Source organism: Anthonomus grandis, chromosome 1, assembly GCF_022605725.1.
Source record: "Anthonomus grandis grandis chromosome 1, icAntGran1.3, whole genome shotgun sequence".
Classification (NCBI taxonomy): Eukaryota; Metazoa; Arthropoda; class Insecta; order Coleoptera; family Curculionidae; genus Anthonomus; species Anthonomus grandis.
In genome coordinates this window covers 1,174,870-1,190,833 of record NC_065546.1, presented here as the reverse complement: position 1 = coordinate 1,190,833, position 15,964 = coordinate 1,174,870, and the positions used below count along the sequence as shown (strand labels likewise).

Below are 15,964 nucleotides of genomic sequence, written 5' to 3'. Positions count from 1 at the left end.
TTAGGTGTCATGACTTTAACTTGTTTGGAGCCAGATTTAGAACTGAGGAAGTCATCTTCCCTGTTTTGGAAGGAAACATCAATCTCATTGCTTACACCGGCCTGACATGCACCTGGTACTCTGTGTAGAACTGGGTTTTCTCCTACATTCCATAAGTCATAGAATTTTTTTTGCCATTCCGTCAGTACAATTCTTTTATTTCCAGTTTTTTTCAAGTCAACTATCTTCTTAACTTTTGTTTTCATGTTATTAAACTTTTTCGAAATTTGTTTTGTGTCCAGGTTTTTTTTCCATTATTTCATTGAAACCAGTTGTTAATTTTTTTAGTGCATGCTCTTTTTCGTTTTTAACTTCTGGTGTCATCTTTTTATCAAATAAAATTTGATAACTTTCAAGTAGAGTAACAAATAATACTTGTTCGTTTTTATCTTGTCCTAGCTCTTTTGTTGCATCGGAATCTGAAGAATTACTCATAGTTAAACCAGAATTATAATTACTGAATTTTTAAAAAGTTTGAATCCGAACCGAATTACACGAACACACTTAATACTAATAGACGCACTGATAGAAAAACAAGTTTTGACAAGTGTCTTGTCAATTTTGAGAACTTTGACACGCGCTTACTGCGACACTAGTAGATACTTTTCTCTTAAGTAGTAGGTACTTCTGTTGGGCCGTACAGTGTAGTATTTACTTCATAGGCCAAGTAGATACTTTTATGTAAAAGCAAATGCTACAAAGTAAATACTTTTTAGCGAAGCATTAGCATCTACTACTTTTTATGCATTTCACCCAATTTCTTACAGGTCAACTTTAACCCTAACAAATACATAATTTATTATACTTCTTGGAAACCATCATACGATTATTTAACGTGTCTGGGATTTATTTTTGGCTATTAAGAGGGGTAAAAATAGAAGTCAGTTGCTCTTCGCCTTTCATAATATTGGTCACGTCTCTCGTTCTTATTTTTTATTCTTACTGAAATCGGTTCACTCTCGATCTCCGTTATTTCCTTAAATATCTAGTATTAATATAATTAGTAAGCATTTTAAGTGAAAAAGTGTTTTATTGGTCCTTCACTGAGAAAAAATAAGATTTGAGAGTTTGGGGCATTTGCATAAGGAAAAACTGAATAGTAACCAGAACCAGTAATATATCGAAGGTGGATGCGCCAATTTGGGATTAAATCAGCCACAATTGAAACAGCGACCATTCACGTACCATTTACAGCGAGTGCAAGCACTTTTACCAGGTGATTGATTTTCCTCAAAGACTTGCAATTCGTCGAGAACTACAATACTATACAATAAAAAATACGAGAAAATCCTCAGTTCGTGGTAAGAATACTATTGACAAATGAAGCACATTTCTCAAAAATCTCAAATATTATTTATGGGTGGGAATCATTGAAGATAACTTGATTGGTCCATTTTTTTTTGGCAGAACGATTAACCGTACATGTTTATCGGCATTTTTACGAAGAGGAACTGCCTGCATTATTAGAAATCCCCCTTGAGCTAAGATATCAAATGTTTTTATGCACGATGGTGTTTCAGCGCACTTTAGCTTAATTGCTCAAGAATATTTAGATAGGAAACATCCCAATCGCTGGATAGGCCGCGGTAGGTCCACAACCGTGGCCTTCGCGATATCCCAGTTTAAGCTCAATAGACTTTTTCCTCTGGGTTTACCTACAACAATTAGTTATACTACTTCAATTGGAAATGTCGTAGGGTAGTTGCTTGCATTGAAGTTGGAGGGCAACACTTTCAACAATTTTTATAACCTTTACTAGTAGTTTGCGTTTTACATCATGTTAATCACTTTTCCCTTTGTAAAAATCTTTGATTTTATAAGATTTAAATTGAATAAATAAACTAAAATTGTTTTCATTGTTGTATTTAAAAACTGAAAATGTAATACGTGGCAACCTCTACTAGTAAAATCAAAACAATAAAAAAATTTCAATTTAGTACCTTAGGAAACCTCCCTATACTTAATTTCTTTCACATGTTTACTTTCAAATTATTCAGAAAAATTGAAAATGAAATTGAAATTTCAACGCTTTGTAATTTCGCAGGGAAGCATTTTCGGATATAGATTTGTAGGAAGTTTTTTCAATATTTTGACCCAAGAAATACGCCCTTAAGTTTTCGTGCAATATTAATGACTTACCCTTTAAATTAAGAAGGGTGTTAGTCTGAGTACGGAGCCCTGAGAAACCACACACATAATGGCTTTTGTATTACTAAGCATGTAATTGACATTAACTATTTGTTTATCTGTTAAGTAGCTTCTAAAAACCATCAAATGGTGTCCTCTGAACCCCAGTCTTTTATAACTTTGACCAAAGGAAGAGAAAGTATACTCAAAGTCATAAGTGTAAGTCAATGTCTCACAAATCAACCGTCTATTTAAATATATACACGATGTTGTAGACTATTATATTTTATATTTTTATTTATGTTAGTGAGAGTAAGTGTGTAGTTTTTGTATTTAGATGAGGTCTGAGGATGCCATAAGGCGGCGAAACGCGTCCTTTTAAATAGACGCTTGGTTTGTGAGACTTTGCGTATACTTTCTCTTCCGTTGGTCATATATCTAAGTCTCTTTGAGAATAATGGATGATTATTTTGAATCTTATAACTTTAATAAAATAATATTATGGTATACTGTATCAAAGGTTTTTCTCAAATCCACAGAAGCTTTCATTAACAAATTTATATTTAATATTTTTGACGTGCGGCAAGAACCGACATGGGACGTTAGTTTGATAGATTTTCAGGGTTACCTGATTTGGCAATTGGCCGCACTTTTTAGTTTTTGGCACTATACCACTCTCTTTAACTGTGGCATCATTTAAATGAACCATGGCGTATAGATTCTCGTGAAAAAATCTTTTACTTTGTAGATAATTTAGGTTGAAGACGATATTTATTATTAATGCACTCATATATACCATGTCACACAGGAAAAAGAGGAAACGTAATAACTTTTTTACTTTTCAAGATAAACAAATGAAGTTTGGTATATCTATAGAATAGTCATGAGCTTTTAGAAAATTTAGAATTTTTGCATATTTAGAAATTTTAATTTTTAATCAAGTAATCACGGAAAAATAATTTGCCTCGTGTTTTATTACTTAAATCAGTTTTTCAGAAATACAGTCAGCAAACATTTCAAATATTAGTAAACATTGAAATTCTTTCAAAAACTATGGCAAATTTACTTGAATAACAAATAATAATGCAAGATGTCATGTATTATTATGTCAATTGAAAAATAATTCAAGAACGCGTCAAAACGCAGCCTCCTAATAAAGAAATCAAATAAAGCCTTCTATGCTATTTCTATTAATTAAACGTGTTTATTTATATGACTTAATTTTTTTCTTCTTATGGGCTTATTTATCAACCGATTAAAAAAATAATCATATCAAATTATTGGGAAAAAGAAACCGCATTACAAAAGTGGTTGTTCCCAGTAATGTGAACGTTGGTTAAAGTTCTGAGGGAGAAAAGGAGGTTTGTTGATTTACTATTTAGAAATAAAATGAACCTTAACAGCTGTGGAATGCACTAAAAAAAAAGTATGAGATCCTGGTTGTCAAGCATACCACCATCTTCTTTCTATAACTAGGATAGGCGCGCCTAAGAGTACGCACTTAATATTCTTTTCTACATAAAACTACAATAAAGAAAAATAAATAAAAAACAATAGTGAAAATAGAGCAACCAAATATATCTTCTATTAGCCAACAAAAAAACACAGTCTAAAGAAAATTATTTCTACATTAAAAATAACACAACCCTTTTTTTAAAAAAATACAAATGCATACTCTTAGCACCACATATGCCAAAGAGTACGCAAAGGTTGGGCTAAGATTACGCAACATCACAATGTTTAAGAAATGTTTAATTGCATAGGTCGCAATTAAAGAATTGCTTTCGTCCCATGCTTGTGCAAATTTCATGCCACCAGGACTTGCATGTTGCGCACCCAACCCAATCGCCTCTACCGTAAGCATCGCTGTAATTCTCTTCACATCCAGGACAGACAGCATCTTCTTGATTGATGTTGATGCTGATGTTCAAAGCTTTCGAAGGCATTGTCTTTTTCTTCTGCTTAGTACTGTCAGTAAGTTTCCTTTTAATGCTGCTCGTCTTGTTTTGGGAGGTGGATTCTTGCAGTGAGTCTTTATAAGGTGTAGATAAGTAAGAATAACTTTATTAAATACTATAAGTAGGAGAGCTTTTATTATTATTGTTGTTGCTGTTATAATTACCTTTTGGAGCGAACACCTCTAATTAGCTCGTGTTTTGCCTTTGGTAGAGGTATGTTAATTTTTGGAGTGACTTCAGATGTCCCAGGTACGGCAAGATCATATTTTTTAGAAGAAAACAGTTTAGACTTTACATTTTCGATATCTTCGCTCCTTGAATAGATTCTGAATTTGGCATCGGGTTCATTAAGCAATTGCTATCAGTATTCTTGGTTGGTGTTTTGAGACTATCATCGTGCATCGCTATCAAAAGTGAAATAGGCAAATTGTCATCATCGTCGGAGTCGGAGTCGTGGTTGTTTAACACTTGAACATTACCTTCATTTTCATGTCGCCTATCGTTTGTTGGTTCAATGTGTAAGGCTCGATCAGTTACCTCTGAAGGTGCAACATCCTCCTCTGTAAACACATCTGGGTTATAAGAATACAATCCTGTAGCACTTTTCACAAATCTGAATTGTTGCAACCTTGGTATAAGCTGCATGAAATAGTCTAGACATTTGTTTCAGAGTTACTGGCCTACCAGGGTTTTGAATGATTTATTTGTCGCTTTCGTTCGAGAATGCAGTTTTCAATGGACCAAAAAAGCATTTATCGAGGGGCTGCATTTTGTGGCTCCCAAGGGGCGGCAACGATAGAAGAACTATACAGTTATTCCGACAAAAATTAACTGCTTCAAGGGTACAATGTGATGTGTGGTTCTCAAGAATCAAAACAACAGGAACATCCTCTGATGATTTTACGTAGTCTTGAAAATGTCTAAGCCACCTTATAAAAAGCTCCGAATTCATGTAACCAGTTTCTGTCACTAATTGTAAAGTTCCGGGTGGACATCCCTAAAAGAGTTCATCGTTCATATGTTTGCGTGGGAAAATAAGAGCGAGGGGTACCCAAACTCCTGAAGCTCCCATACAACACACAGCTGTTACTAACTGTCCTCGTTCTGCTGTAACCACTTTTGAAACTGTTTTCTTGCCCCCGGGGAGCAAAAACTTTGGGTATTCTGTTAGAGACCGTCGACATCCCGGTTTCATCCATATTAAAAATGCGGTGAGCTGGTGCTTTTGTTTTTTCATAGCATTGTCTTAAATTTTCAAAAAATCTGTTGCACTGAATCTTATTAAAGCAAAGCCAATTGCTCTAGCCAAACTTACTTTTTCGGGAGCTCTAAGAGACAGCAAGTTTCGTTTAGCAAAATCTTTAACCCAATGATTATCCGCCATTTTTTTCTCTGGATTAAATCTGTACCTTATTTGGTTTAGCTCGGCGTACTGGAATGCAAGCGACTTCAAGTCTTTCATGCGCAATCCATAGAATCGGTTATCCAGATCTTTAATATGACTGGCCAATTCTTTTTCCTGATCGAGAGTAAAAACTGAGTTAAAACGCCCCAAAGATTGTGGAATAGTCCCTAATCTCAAGTAACTAACAAGAGCACTCGTTAACACGCAAGGCAGCAGCAACTGAACGCTTGCTTTCCCCCCGGTCTATTCTAACTGGCGCCTCGTCTAGCAATTCTTGTGTAAATTTCAGCGTACGATTATCACCTTGTTATCCTGAAATTTATATCCAGAAATTAATTAAAGGTGCCTATCGTTACTAAGCAATTAAAATAAATAACTGTGGCAAAGAGTACGCACTTAAATTTTGCGTACTCCTAGCTCCTCTTTCTAGGATTCGGAAATATTGTAAAAAATGTGTTATGCAACCGACAAAACAAGGATGTTTTTGGGTGAGTCTATAGCCTAATGAACGTTGAATTTAACTGCTAATATGCATTTTCTAACAAATGTTACCACACGATATGATTCCTTAAGTATATGCACTTAAATATTACATCAAAATAGCATATTTTACATTACTTACGACTACTCGTTTATCAATAATCCCACTAAAACTTAAATTCACTGGGCAACACCTTGACACAAACAACCACAAATGGCCGTATTGGATTCGACCCGCCGTGTTGCCATATGGCTCGTCCGAGGTCTGCGTACTCTTAGGCGCGCCTACCCTAGGTGCTATTAAGTTGGGTTGGGAAAGAATAAAATTATGATTTGAATGAAAATATGTTGCCCAGTGAAGATTTTTAACACAAGTCAATAGTCTTCTGTAATCATTATCTATTTTGAGTTTAATTTTATAAAACTAGCAGATTAAAATTCTCGTTCAGGGTTATAAAAACTTAACTTGAACAGAAATAAAATTTAATATAAAATTGAGATAAAATCATATATATATATATATTTTATATATACAGTGTATCCAAGATAAGGATGTCTATCATGGGGATCTCGGCAGCTATAGGAGATACGAGGTTGATTAAATTAGAGAAAAATTGCGCATTTTAGAGCCTAACAATACTCCGTTTAGAAAGTTTTAAAATTTTGAATAGTTCCGAACCGAATTCGATTTTTTGAGAAAACGCTCGGACCCGTCGATTTTTATTTTAAGTTTCGCATTATTTCACGTAAATTTTTGTATACAGGGTGAAAAAAAAAAAGATATGACGTCATCGGTCATTTTTTTAAATGGAATAACACACCTTATCTCAAAACTTAACTGTTTCAGAAATATTTACATTTAACGAGTGAGTTTTAAAACTTTTAATAATACTATTCTTTATTACATTTTGCGTAGTTTATGAAAATAAATATGATTTTTAAAAAAACATCTTAATTTTTGTAAAAAGTCGCCCCTTCCAAAAATCTAATTTGCTCCTAATATGGGGTACCTATCAATTCCTAATTTGGGGTACCCCATATTAGGAGATAATTATTTACTTTTTGATTAATACCAAATATTTTATTTTGGATGCCTAAAAAAAGGAAAGTTTGACACAAGCAGAAAAATGATTTCAGCAATTTTAGCTGTCAGACAAGGTCAGATGGGTTAGAAAAAGAGTGCGAGAACCCACGATGTGCCCAAACAACCTTGAAAAGGTACGTAAAAATTGAAGGCAATCCTGAAGATATTGTGAAATCTTCTCTGGGACGCAAAATTGTCTTTTCACAAGAAATGGAATCGCTGCTCGCAAAGCACTGCTTAGAAATGGAAAGAAATTTTTTTGGTATTACACAAAAAGATGTGTGCAGATTGGCATATAGCTTATGCAAAGCTAATAATATATAAAATCCATTTAGCGTAGCCAAAGAATCTGCTGGGAAGAAATGGTTTGCCAGCTTTCTGTCAAGGCACAAAGAATTATCATTACGAACTCCTCAAGGAATATCATATGCACGAATTAAATCCTTCACTAGAGAAAATGTTGCAGCATTTTTTCTTGAAAAAATAAATCATAATTCACCCAGAATTTTTAACTGCGATCCAGTTTCATCGCAGTTAAAACTTCACCATAGTGCAACACAAGCACGTTAAAGTCGTGAGAAAAAAAGGAAAAAAACAAATCGGTGCTATTACCTCCGCTGAGCGTGGGTCTTTGTTAACCACAGATATGTGTTTTAGTGCAACAGGAGTATACATACCGCCCTTTATAATTTTCCCACGAAAAAACATGAAAATGGAGCTTATGAATGGCACTCCTTCAGGATCAAAATATGCGTGCCATATATCTGGCTGGATCCAACAAGAAATATTTGTGGAACGGCTTCGCCATTTTATTAATCTGACAAAGCCTCGCTCGGGTGATCCAGTGGTTTTAATACTTGACGGCCATTATTCCCACACAAAAAATTTGGAGGTCATAAGGCAAGGCGCAAATTGAGACGCGTATAGCGCGTGGGAGGTGACGTGACACGAGAGACGCGACGCGCACGTGCCACACGTCCTGCGTGGACATTCACATATTGAGAAACAGTTTTTTAAACCCTAACTTTCAAAAGATGAGTGATTTTATAAGAAATAATTATATTTACTTAGATTCCCTTAGTTCAGAGTTAGAGTCAGATAGTGATGCTGAAAAAGAAGTGGTATGGTTCCATTTATTGATGGCCAAAAAATTGAAATCTCCAAATAATTTTTATTTATCAAAAAAAAGTAGCCATGGACAATTTAAAATGACATCCGAATTTCCTGATGGTGTTTGTGCCAATTACTTTCATATGAATCGAAAATAGTTTAATCAATTACACGAGATAACAAAACCATCAATTGATTCAGAGGGATGTAATGCCCAAAAGCCAATTGGTACTGAAGAAAAACTTGCAATGTTCTTGAGGTAAGTAAATATTAAAAGTGTATAGGTACCTATAGACATATCTTTATTCAACAATCATAAATAGGTAAATTGCATAGAAAAGAAGTGTGGAAGTTTATTGAAATCGCTCTATGAAATTAGCCAGAGAACTTCCGGATGTAGGTTGATGGCTTGTTTGCTCATTTTGTAGATGTCATTCCTGATCATTAGGGAAACTGGTATGGACTGGTTCCAGAGGCTGATAATGGGGTGAAATTGCATAAGAAGGGTTTGATGTATTGCTACGTGAAGAGAAATCGTGAAAAGAGATTGCAGAATATGGTCGGTCAGATGGGAGGTTCATAATATCTGCTTCTGCTTCGACTACTGAATTGTAAACTTGATCTCTGACCTTGTGTTGATATTTGGGTGGCATCTGTTTTGTAAGCAAGTTATAAAGAGGGTCATCGAAGTTACTGTTTTGTTGTAATAACGTTTTTCTATCGTGCGCTCGTTGTCGTGCCCTCTCATTTCGCTGTTATATAGATTGTCTTAGGGTGTCACATTAATCGTCTTTATCGCTTCGCTTTTTCTTGTGCGTAACTTGCAAGGAATTAGCGCATAAAGCTGCTAGACGTTTCGTGCTTTGAGTATTGGTCGCATTTTTAGCAACCCTGGGCGGGAGTTCAGCATCATTACTTTCTTCAAGAATTTGAGAAGCATCTTCAGCAGGACTGAATTGTAAGGATTCTTCCTCTTCGCGTGCAATTCCATCATTTTCCAAGTTTTCAGTTTCTGCCGTTTCTGGAAAAATTCTTGAGTCATCATCGCTATCGTCAACAATATTTCCTTCTCGTGGATTAGTTGATATAAAGAGATCGAGAAATGACATTTGCTTTTGAAACCTCCAGAGCTTGACGTTCTCGGGAGCGGCTCCACTTCTCAGGCATTTTTGTTATCGTCGACGTGCATCCCTATAGCTACCTCTTAATTTCAACCATACATTTTTTGCCACCTCCCCTGAAACGAAATTACAACTTTAACAATTAGATAGCACTTTAAGCATTTTTAGAATACATTTTCTTAGTAAAGAATAATTAATTTAGTATGATCTATCACTATATGTTTAAGAACACTTAAAATATCTTATTATATAACTTTGTTTGTTTCAGATATTTAGCATCTCAATACAGATATAAAAGTATCGCTTACAACTTCAGAATGGGCGACAGAACGGTATCTAATATTGTAAAAGAAGTAGCTATGGCAGTTTGGATGCATATGCAATCAATATATTTACCAGAACCTACAACTGAAACATGGGAATCAGCTGCTTTACGATTTGAGCAAAGATGGCAATTTCCACACTGTGTTGGAGCAGTGGGATGGTAAGCATATTGTAATTAAGAAACCCGGCAAAAGCGGATCTTCATACTTCAATTATAAACATACATTCTCTGTAGTGTTGTTGGCAACAGTTGATGCAGATTATAGATTTACCACTATTGACGTTGGAGCTATGGGAAGATTTAGTGATGGAAGTTTATTTTCCAGCAGTGCGTTGGGCAAAAAAATCATGAAACATTCAGATTGCTGATCCGATGCAATACGTTTTTGTGGGAGATGAAGCTTTCCCTTTGTCTGAAAACCTTATGAGGCCGTATCCAAGAAGACACGTAACGAAGAATTATGAAAAGCAAGTTTTTAATGCTCGACTGTCTAGAGCTCGACAAACCGTGGAATGCTTTTTTGGTATATTAGCTTCGCGATGGCGTGTATTTAGGAGACCTTTCGAAAATAAAGTTGATACGGTGAGAGATATTACAAAGGCAGCTTGCGTGCTCCATAATTACTTAAGGACGACCAGATCAACACTTAATGGGTTAGAGGACATTGAAAAATTGCCAGCGAATCAGTTAGTTCCACTACATGGTAATCAGACGAGGAATTCGGCACATGCTTTTACCGTAAGAGCAAAATTCACAGAATATTTCAATAAGTAGGGAAGTGTTCCATGGCAATACCAAACGGTTATGAATGGAAATTACTAAAACTATGTACTATGTTAGTTACTCTTTTATTTATATAAATATTGTTACTTACCGTCTTTAAACTTTAACTCCTTTGCAACTTCACCCCAAATCCTAGTCTTTAATTTGGTTTTCATGTAGTTCGGATGTTTTGTATCATAAAGTTCTCTGTGTTTTCTGACTACCTCTATTAGCTGCTCTTCCGAACCCATTGTAAATATAAAGAAAAATTGCAAATGAACTCCTGTCAACACAGCCAGGCACGCTCACGCACGAGAAACTGCGTTTCAATCACTGCGCCACGCGAGTCATGACATGTCGCGTCGCGTCACCAATTTGGGCTGTTTCATAATAGGTTTGTTCTCACAGCAGTAAGAAACAAGTTTTCGGCAAATAAACATGCGCAATAGAGTAAACTGCGTTCGCACAGGAACTTCTGATCGGTTTCAAATCAAAAGTTTGATGTTCTTACACAAATTTCTGATCGTCATCTGATAGTCAGACTTGTTTTCGGATTTATTTCAAGCAAAGTGTCAGAGAATTCGTGTAGCCAGTCAATGCCGATCTTCGGAATATGAACATAACCTCTAAATTGTTGTTTGTATTTTGTCGTTTTGTATACTCCTTGATATTCGTTTTGAAAATTGTATTTTAAATTGTTGAATTAGTCTAAAAATAAACATTAAGGAAATAAGTGATTTTGAATCGTCGGAAGAATCTGATCAGAATTTTGTTGATTCCGAGTTATGTTGATTCCGACACAGACTTTTAAAGAAGATTTAATTGAAGAACGGATAAAGCCCAAAAATCAAAACTATTTTGATGAAACCGTGTCCCAATTTAATAAAATAGAATTTCTGGACTATTTTAGAGTAAATCTTGAAGTAGCAAATAATCACACAACCTTAAACTATATTAATAATATACAGCTATTTCAAGGTTGTAGTATAATTTTTTTTTGTTTATGTTTGATTTATTTTCTCGTTTCCCACTGGCATTAAAAAGTGAGGTTATTTTTCTTCTCCACTCAACCCGTATTTGATGTTCGCACAGACGATTTCAAATCGATCAGAAGTTGTAATATTTTACGCATGCTCATAAGAATGGTTTGGAAACAGTTTCAAACTTGTAAGAAATTTGCAGTGAGAACAAACCTAATATTCACCAGGCTACAAAAATACGTGCTGTGCTGCGTCGCGGCACACGCGCTATACGCGTCTCAATTTGCGCCTTGCCTAACTGTGGCGCGAGAAAATTATGTTCACATAATATGCCTTCCACCATATTCAACTCATCGGATGCAACCATTGGACGTTGCTTTTATGTCTCCGTTTAAAACGTACTACACACAGGAAATTACAAACTGGCTAAGGTTGAATCCCGGACGTGTAGTAACAGGCTATCAGATAGGAGAACTTTTTGGGAAAGCCTACATAAAAGCGGCCACCATGGACACGGCCATCAACGGCTTTAGAAAAACTGGAATGTTCCCTCCTGACAGAAACATATTTAAAGAACATGACTTTGTGGCAAAAGTGCAGAATTTGTCTGGTGAAGAACTAGTAGAAGCAGAAACAGTTCAGGAAGAAAATATAGAAATAGAACCAATAGAGGATGAATTAGATAACAACGAGCCAAAAGAAAAAAAGCCCTGAGAGACGGATTACCCCAGAGAAACAGATTACTGCTTTAAAACAGGTTACTCCTGCAAATTTAATTCTGCCTGTTCCAACTACTTCTCAAGATATTATTAAAAAAAAGAGTACAAGAAGTGGTAAAGCTGCGGTTATAACTAGCACGCCTTACAAAGAAGAATTGGAAAGCAGCATGGAAAAAAGAAAATTATCTTCAACTTCGGGCACTAAAAGAAAAATTGGTTATTTAAAACCAAACCAACAGAAAAAATTAAACCTTTCCAACAGAAAAAAAATAAATTGTCAGTGGTTAAACAAAAACGAAAAAATGGGAAATCAGTATCCTGCTGTTCTTCTTCTTCAGACTCGGCTCCGGAACCGGAATATCAAGATTCAGATGACGAGGTAGAAAACTTTGAGGAAGATGCTATTTGTATGTTTTGCGAAAGTCCATTTTCTAAAGATGTCAGAGGAAGTGCCAAGGCTGCTTCAAGTGGGCTCACGTTGAGTGTGCTGGTTGTGAAAGAAGCCACTATATTTGTGACTTTTGCATTACAAAACAGATTTGTTTTGTCTTTTTTTGTTGCATGTAACTTTTAGGTATTTACTTTAATAAATAATACGTATTAGTTTTTTTTTTAAATAAATAATACTTTTATACAAAAAAAAACATATTTTGGTTATTTTTAATTTCTACATATTAAATTGGGTACTCCATATTACGAACTTGGTGTACCCCATATTAGGATACCATGGCTCCTAATATGGGGTGGTGCAACTTTTTTTTAATGTTGCATGTTTTCTTCTGTATTTAATTTTTAACATCTTTCCTTTTATCAAATCCTTAAACAGTGTAAAATGAACCGTAAAATATGGAAGTAGTGTTTAAAATTAACTTCGTTCTTTTATAAGTGTTTTTAAAAAAAGTACCCCATATTAGAAGACTTTCCTCTATCAGGAATTTTAACATATTTTTGTTACTCAATTGCCTGGAATAATAAAATATATTTCTCTTACAGGCAGTTAAAAGAGAAAATGTTTTTATTATATTTCATAGATATCAGTTACTTGGACAATTAAAAAATAATTAAAATATTTAAAAAAAAAATTACCAAAAAATTTAAATAATTAATTAATAAAAAATATTTTCAAAATTTTTCTCAGAAATTCTGAAATTTTAATAATTTGAATCCAAATTTTCAAAAGTGCCCCATATTAGGAGACTTTTCTCTATAGAGTTTAATAAATTCTGGAATAGCAAGAAAATATATAGGATGGAAAATCAAAAATCACATGTGCTAATAAATAATCTATTATAATTTTTAGTAAAAAAATTTATTTTCAACCACGCTTATTAATAAATTTTTCTATAAAAACTCACCCTGTCAAGAGCAGTTTTAAAAAATCCAGGATTGTTACTTATTTACCTAAAACAAACCAAACCTATTTGTTTAAAACAAACATTTCAGCATTAAGTTTTTAATGAAGAGTAATTATCCTCATATTGTGATTTTTTTTAGAATGCACAATACTTTATACTAAAGCTTTTTTTAAACTTAATGTCGCAAAACCAGAATGCCACTGCATTAAATCAACCGGGCAACTAAACGTAGTAACAAGATAAAAACACAATTAAAGCCTTTTAAATCGTGTTTGTCCATAAACGTTAAATTTTAATGGCATTACCTATTGAATAACTCAACAGGATCCGTTCAAATGAGTGAAACAATTACGCCAAAAAACATTTCTTTCATGATTTACGACCATTTGCACTGGCAATTAAGTATATGGGTTGTGCAGCCATTGCTAATTATAATCAACATATTATAATTATTTAATGCTATAATAAAGGCGCGATCGAAATTATTTTTATTGGTGCAATTTACTACCTATACGGTGATGATAGTGTATCTAAAATATAACAATTATTGTGTTTATTCTTTTAAAACATTGCATTCAAAAAGTTGATAATTTTTGGAATTTCCTGCTAATAACGCCTTATCTGAATCATAACAATTTATGCTAGACAAATTTTTATAATCAGTAAAAATTACACCATATCATAAGTTCATGACTAATGAGGTTTTATCTAAATGCTATTTATTTTATTTATTCCTAGCCAATGAAGGTGATTGATTACCTATTCGCGACTGATAAGACGCGACCATTATAATGAGTAAAATTATTGCTTAAACAATTAGCAGCAGGTAAAAACATTTAACAATTTTCTCATTAACTTCAGGTTGCTTGGTAAATCTTTATTATCACTATGATAATTTTTTAAAATAATTTTTCCGTTCAAAAGCTTATCAAATCATAGCGGTTATTTTAATTTAAAAAAGTGCTTAAGTAATCTTTGCCACGACTATTCTATCATATCACGTTAACTGCCACATGGCACCACATGTGTGCCACAAAAATTTATTGGCTTAGGTTTTATGGTACAGCATATGGACCATTCCCATCACTCTGACTTCATGCTGTGTGGTACAAACATTGAGCCACAAGAGCAGTGATTTCTAATGGGAACTTATAAGGCATGGCGCCACAGACCCAATTTAATAAAAACCCTAAGAAATTAATTTTTTATTTAAAAAAACAGCTGTAATTATAAAAAACTAAAAAACCAAGGTTTATTCACATTTAGTACTTTGAACAAAATATTTAGAAGGTATAATACTGCTAAGAGTTAGACAAAATATTGTTTTTAAATCAAAGAACTTTGATGTTTAATAAATAAACAACTTAAACAATAAGTTTTTTTGCAAATAGTGCATTCATATGTAGATCTTGGTGTCTTCGATTGTGCAGCTTTTGCACCGATTTCGTTGGACACATTGGCATAGCACACAATACATCTCTTCTAATGTATGGTTTTCTTGTTCCTTGCTGTTGTCTGTTCTTGATTCCTTGGAAAATTCATCTTTATCAAAACGCAACATGGACATTGCAAAACATCTTGTCGAACTTGCATTGTCTTACTTATTTAATGTAACACGACGTTTCGGTTGGTAAGTATCTCCAACCGTTATCAAGTGTAAACTGACAGCAAACTACTATTCTATAGGCTTATATACTAGATGTGTATATACAGCGATGTGGAAGGGAAAGTCATCCGTGAAAAGAGTTGGGGAGGAGGACACGCCTCTCTCTAGATCCTACACTGTCCTGAGAGTAGAGGCTTCCAGATATTGGGTATATCGACGCTTGGCTGGCTGAAGATCGTAATTCTTACTTTCAGGTCAAGGATAGATTCTACGCCCAAGACGAAGGTTCATCTCTTTCTCCAGTAATAGCAAACATTTTCATGGAATGGTTCGAGGAACATGCAATAGATGCCTCCCATTGCAAACCCAAGCTCTGGCTTCGATATGTGGACGACACCTTCATCATCTGGGACAAAGAGGAAAAAGCACTTCAAGAGTTTCTGCTTCACCTCAACAGCTTCAGACCAACAATCAAGTTCACGATGGAGACAGAGAAGGACTCAGCTCTACCTTTCCTAGATGTCCTCGTTAAAAAGGTCGCCGGAAATCTACGAACTTCAGTTTATAGAAAACCAACACACACGGGCCAGTATCTGCACTATGAGTCCAACCATCCTGCAACCACCAAAGTAGGCATCATAAGATCCCTCTACAATAGAGCTCGAACCATCTGTAGAAACGACGAGGATCTCAAGACTGAAGTGGATACCATCTACAAAGGCCTACAACAGAATGGATATCCAAAGAAGCTAATAAGTAGGACCATCCAAAGGACGCGTCCAAATCAAATCAGAGACGTATAGATAAATTTAATTTATAAATCGGTTTATAAATTAAATTAAATCTTATGCCGAGCAATATTGCTTTTCTACTCATTTCTTTCGCTGTTGCAG

At 34.6% G+C, this 15,964-nt stretch overlaps 1 protein-coding gene across 3 annotated transcripts in view; it reads right to left on the bottom strand.

Moving 5' to 3' along the window:
* Window positions 1-15,964, bottom strand: part of LOC126744133 (sex peptide receptor) — a 70,318-nt gene that overhangs the window by 29,358 nt on the left and 24,996 nt on the right. Inside the window, exon 1 of one of the 3 annotated variants that reach the window (XM_050451499.1) lies at window positions 13,466-13,664. The exons of the other annotated variants lie outside the window; for them this stretch is intronic. The gene's annotated coding sequence lies outside the window, so the exon portion shown is untranslated. Of the gene's footprint in view, window positions 1-13,465; window positions 13,665-15,964 lie in introns of those variants that run through there. 3 annotated transcript variants of the gene reach the window in all.